The sequence below is a fragment of the Adiantum capillus-veneris genome, chromosome 11 (genome assembly GCF_014529385.1).
Source record: "Adiantum capillus-veneris isolate H3 chromosome 11, ASM1452938v2, whole genome shotgun sequence".
Classification (NCBI taxonomy): domain Eukaryota; kingdom Viridiplantae; phylum Streptophyta; class Polypodiopsida; order Polypodiales; family Pteridaceae; genus Adiantum; species Adiantum capillus-veneris.
In genome coordinates, this window is record NC_140941.1 from 79,828,592 (window position 1) to 79,834,434 (window position 5,843).

Here is a 5,843-nt window from a genome sequence, read left to right on the forward strand (position 1 = left end):
ATTAAGTTTAAGAATTATCCTTTTGAAGATGCTAGATGGATGCAAGGCATACAATTAAAGGATAACCTAAACCTTGTCAATGCTTACAATGCTTCCCTAGAGTAAGCAAATGTACAAATGTTTAAAATGAACAAAGTTTTTGTCTTATAAGACTCTCTTTTTCTTTATTGTGCACAAATGATAAGTAGTATGCATACTTAGAATCAAGTTTGAGGAGACGATGTCTCCCAAAAACCACATAGAGCTTGTCACTCTACTATGGAAGATTGATAGGACTAATGTGCAGACATGCTTGCGGTAGCTAGTTAGGCTCTCAAGCACCGAATGGATTAGTCATCCATTCTAGAACGATGTCGTAGGGTAAGATAGGGATCCTCTACCCACTAGAAAAAGGACGAATGAATAGGCTTTATCTTCTCTACCCCATAATCGAGGATGACTATGGTTTCAAGAGAGAGTAATCTCATAATAACTAATATCTACTTCTCCTAGATGATTTTCTCATGTTAAACTGATCATTTAATATGGGAAAGTACCAGGGGAGAAAAAGATAGAATATTGGTTAAGCTGGCAGACCAACCACAGTAGGGATCCAAAGGAGGGAAAATAGGGATACAAAGGGGGGGGCATCTGCAAAATTTCAATGTGCAACAATGGGCTGTAAAGACCCTAAAGTTCAACCCATTAAGACTTCCAAAATGCTAAGGTTCCAAAATTCAAAGGTTATGTCCAATGTTCAACCCTAGGGGAAATTGGATGCTTTGAGTGTACACAAAAGTCAATGCAAGCTTCTACATAGGAGGGGGCGAGCCCTTTTAGTAGGGGATGAGAGAGAAAAACACACACACACACACACACACACACACACACACACACACACACACACACACACACACACACACACACACACACACTCATGCAATCCCCTTTACACAAAGGGCATAGTGGACACATGTCAGCTCCCTAGCTCAATTGCCCACCACAAGGTGCACTCACTCCTATTGGATGGCCATAGAGGTGGACCAATGAGACTTAGGCTAGAGTAAATCTAGTTTAATTCATTTAAAAACACTTAATAAAAGAACCAATAAATAATTAAGCTCTCTAGAAGACTATTGGACAGTCTCCCAAGGGGTCCAATGAGCATTCAACAGCTCAATGGCTTGCCTGATTCCTATTGGCCAGAAGACAAAGGGGTCCAATGAGAGATTAATTGATTTATTTAATTACCTAAATATATCACAAAAGTGGGAAAGGGGGACACATGTCACAAGGCTATCACTTATGATTCTCAATTTTCATTGGCTAAGCTTGGAGAGGTCCAATGAGGTGCTAGCAAGAGGATTTAGCAAGAGGGGTCGACCAAGAGAGGGAGAGAGAGGGGGGGCTGATTTTTCAAAGGCATTATTCCACACACACTCACACTAGCTCATGTGTGAAGCAAGAAGACTCTGTCTCTCCTTCTCAAGCTTTAATGGACAGTTCATCATCTACTCCAAGCTTGTGACAAGGGAGGCCTACACCAACAACTCTTGGCTTTGTGATGCAAATCCAACCAAGAGCCAAGCTTCCGTGCATGCTCATCTCCTCTACCATGCTAATTACTAAGCTATGATAAGCTTTCATGAGTGATTATGTGAGGAGATATACTTCTTTCTCGTAAGACTACTACTTCTTCCTCTCAATCTACTCTCATACCTTGCTAGCTCTCACCATCTTCGAAGGTGTGTTCTGAGATCGTGAGGTAATTGATGTTGTGTTTTATAAGTGTTTGCTTAGTGCTTGAATTTTCCATCTTCATTGCACTAGGTAGTTATTGAAGGAACACAAAGAATTGTATTGTAAAATGTCTCCCTTGATGGGGGAAACCTATAATACAAAGCCTTTTAGAGGGGGGACTGGCTCCATGTAAATCCGGTCCTCAACTATTGTCAAATAGCTTAATTTATCTCTCTTTTGAAGTATTGTTCATGCCTATCTAACTAGGTGTTGTGCTTTTTGTTGCTCTCTTCATCCAAGCACTCTTGCTATGCTCATTAGGAATCTATTCTAATGAAATTCTCACTATGTTCATGTTATTATCCGCTACACACAAGTTACTAGGCTGTAGACATGTAGTAGTGTTAGTGTGTATACGCGCTTCACCAGGGGCACTTTTCTCCCACTGGGTTTTTCCCCTTGGACATCTGGGGTGAAAGGACACCTTATCTCTTAGGGTTTCATATAAGATTTGTAGCTCTGAGTTTGTATATACACTATTATTCTAATACAGAGAGAGAGAGAGACTACAGAGATCTCGTACGCAAGCTCTGTGTCTTCTCCTTCTCCATCTTCTTCCTACTCTGAGTTGCTGTCTTCCTTCTGTTTCCTGTTTCATCATCTTCAACAATTGGTATCAGAGCGAGGTGATTTCCAGAGCCTCTACTTGCGTTTTTGCGTCCACGCGCGCAATCGCAGTTTTCAGGCAGTTTTCGGAAAATTTGCTCGTGGGAGCATCCTCGACGTTCCGGGAATATTCTGAGTAGGTGACCTGGGGTTTTACCCCCCTTTCAAAGCCGTTTGAGCCCTCAGAATTTTGTTCTGAGCAGCGTAGCAGAAGTTACTTTTCGAAGGCGTTTAGATCAAGAGGGTGTGCTTTTTGACAGATATTCTTCAGGTAAACAGTTCTTTTGGGAAGCAGCCTGTCTTAGCTTTGTGCTGAGATTTTGTGTAGGTTTTTGCTTGCATTGGAGAGGAGATTTGTGAATCTCTTGGAGGTTCTTTTGCTCTCTTGTGTGCATCCACAGTATGGCTCAATCTACGAAGAAAGAGATTTTTGGTGCGTTTACATCCGAAGACAAATTGGATGGTACCAACTATTCTCTTTGGTCTTTTATGGCCAAAAATGTTTTGGTTGGTAAAGGATTGTGGGATTATGTATCTGGAGATGAAGTTCGTCCAGTTAGCATTGCACCTGCCACGCCTGGTCGTGGTGCAGCTGTTGGTGCAGGACCCTCACAAGTCACTCAAGAGCAAAAGAGATGGGATACTAAAGATGCACAAGCTATGGCTGTGATTGCCTTAACCATAAAGAGGACAATCACACCACATATCAGATCTTGCAGAACTTCTGAGGATGCTTGGAACACTCTGCAAGCTATGTTTGGAGGAAGAAACGCTGCCAGAATAGAGTTTTTGAAGAAACAACTTGACAAAATACAGATGGAAGAAGGTGACGATATTGTCGAGCATCTTACAAAATTCAGGGATCTTAAAGAGCAATTGCTTAGCATTGATGAAGTGATTCCAGAGAAGGACTTGGTTTCCAAAACACTCAATTCACTACCACCATCTTATTTGACTTTTCAGACTTCTTTGACTCTGTCTTTGCGAGCTAATCCTGAGCCTCTTCATTTTGAAGAGTTAGTGGCTTTGCTATTGCAAGAGGATCAATCACGTAAGAACAAGTCTTTACAGGTGGATGGTATGGATCATGCTCTTGTTGTACAGAACAAAAACAAGGGTAAAGAGAGTGCTCATTACTCCAAGTCTAGTGCAGGACAATCTTCAGAGAAGTCTAAAGGTGATTCCGACAAGTCCAAGAAGAAAGGTAAATGTCACTACTGCAAGAAACCTGGTCACTACATTAGTGAGTGTAAAAAGCAAATTGCTAAAGAAAAGAAGAAAGAGTCAAGTTTGGTTGTTTCAGCTTCTGGTGATTCTTCTACAGCTAAAGAAGAGTCTGCAAACTTTGTGCAAGATTCTTATGCTTTTGTAGTATGTTCAGATTTTTCTGCTTACAGTGTTGACAAGACACAAATGATTTGGTACTTTGATAGTGGTGCATCCAGGCATATTACTTCAAGGAAGGATTTGTTTTGTTCATTGGATGCAGCTCCAGAAGGAAAGAAGGTGACATGTGCAAATAATGCTTCTTATCCAATCAAAGGCGTTGGTAAGATTTTGATTACCATTTTAGATGGTTCAGATTTATGCTTGCCAGATGTCTTATATGTTCCAGGGATCAAGAAGAATTTGTTGTCTGTATCCTCTCTTGCAAAAAATGGTCTTCGGGTCATTTTTGAGGATGACAGATGTGTTGTACGAGATCGAGAGAATGGTTATTCTCTTATCACTACAGGTACGCTGGAAAATGGACTATTTGTGCTAGATTGTTATGAAAAGCAGATTCAGGTATGTATTGCAGAAACAAAGACTCAGGCAATGCAGGATGCTGAGTTGTGGCATGCTAGATTTGGGCATGTTAGTTATGGCAGTTTGATGACTTTACAACGTCATAATATGGTGCATGATTTGTCTTTATTGGAGATGCCACCAAGACATGTATGTGAAGGTTGCGTTCTTGGAAAGATGCACAGATTTGCATTTTCGCAGGATGGTTCAGTTAGAGCGACACGAAAGTTGCAGCTTGTACACAGTGATGTATGTGGTCCTATGAGGACGCCATCTTTGGGAAACAGCTTTTATTTTGTGACCTTCATTGATGACTTTTCCAGGTTTTGTTGGGTGTATCCACTCAAAGCAAAGTCAGACGTGTTTGCAGTTTTTCAACATTATGTCGTCATGGTTGAAAATGAAATAGGTTGCAAAGTACAGACTCTTCGTACCGATCGAGGAGGTGAATACATGTCAGGTGCATTTAAGGATTTTTTGGGAAAGAAAGGCATTAAACACCAATGCACTATGCCATACACACCACAACAGAATGGTGTTGCAGAAAGGAAGAACAGGTCTTTAATGGAGACGGCTAGATGTATGCTCAAGGCTAAGAGTTTGCCTCATAAGCTATGGATGGAGGCAGTTGCTTGTGCAGCACATGTTTTGAACAAGTGTCCTACTCGTGCCTTGAAGACCATTACTCCATATGAAGCTTGGTATGACTGAAAACCTTCAGTCAGTTATCTTCGTGTTTTTGGTTGTCTTGCTTATGCTCACATCCCTCAGCAATTACGTGGGAAGCTAAATGTATATTTGTGGGGTACAATAGTGGAAGTAAAGGTTATAGACTTTACAATCCTGCTACAAACAAGATTTTTGAAAGTCGTGATGTAATTTTTGCAGAAACTACTGCTCAACCTATGGTTGCTTTTGATGTACCGCACATGCAGACACATGATGTATTTGAAGGTTTGCTTCCTTCTTTTGTGGAGAATCAAGAATCACAACAGGTTGATAATCTTGATCAATCTTTTGATCATCATGTGACACCTCATGATGTAGAGGAAATTGTGCGTGAAGAGCAAGAAGTTCTCAGGGAAGAAAGAACCTTGCCTAAATGGGTTCAAAAAACTTTGCAGGATAGCAAGTTGGATGCACCGTTGCCACGAAAAACACGTGTTGGTACTACTTTTGGCAGAGAGCAAGTAGATTTGGCTTGCTTTAGCACTCTTTGTGATGCAGATGAGCCTGATTCATTTGAACAAGCTTTAGAGTGTGTTCAGTGGAAAGATGCTATGCAGCAAGAAATTGATTCTATTCATAAGAATCATACATGGGATCTAGTGGACTTGCCTACAGGTAAAAAGCCTATTGGTACAAAGTGGGTTTTTAAGGTAAAAAGGAAACAAGATGGTACTGTTGACAGGTACAAAGCAAGGCTTGTGGCAAAAGGCTATGCGCAACAGAAAGGCATAGATTATGATGAAACCTTTGCTCCTACTTCTCGTGCGTCCACAGTTAGATCACTAGTTGCAATTGCTGCTCATCATGGTTGGAAAGTGCATCAGTTGGATATCAAAACTGATTTTTTGAATGGTGATTTGCAGGAAGAAGTTTATGTAAGTCAACCAAGTGGTTTTATTGTAAAAGGTCAAGAGCAAAAGGTATGTAGATTGCATAAAGCT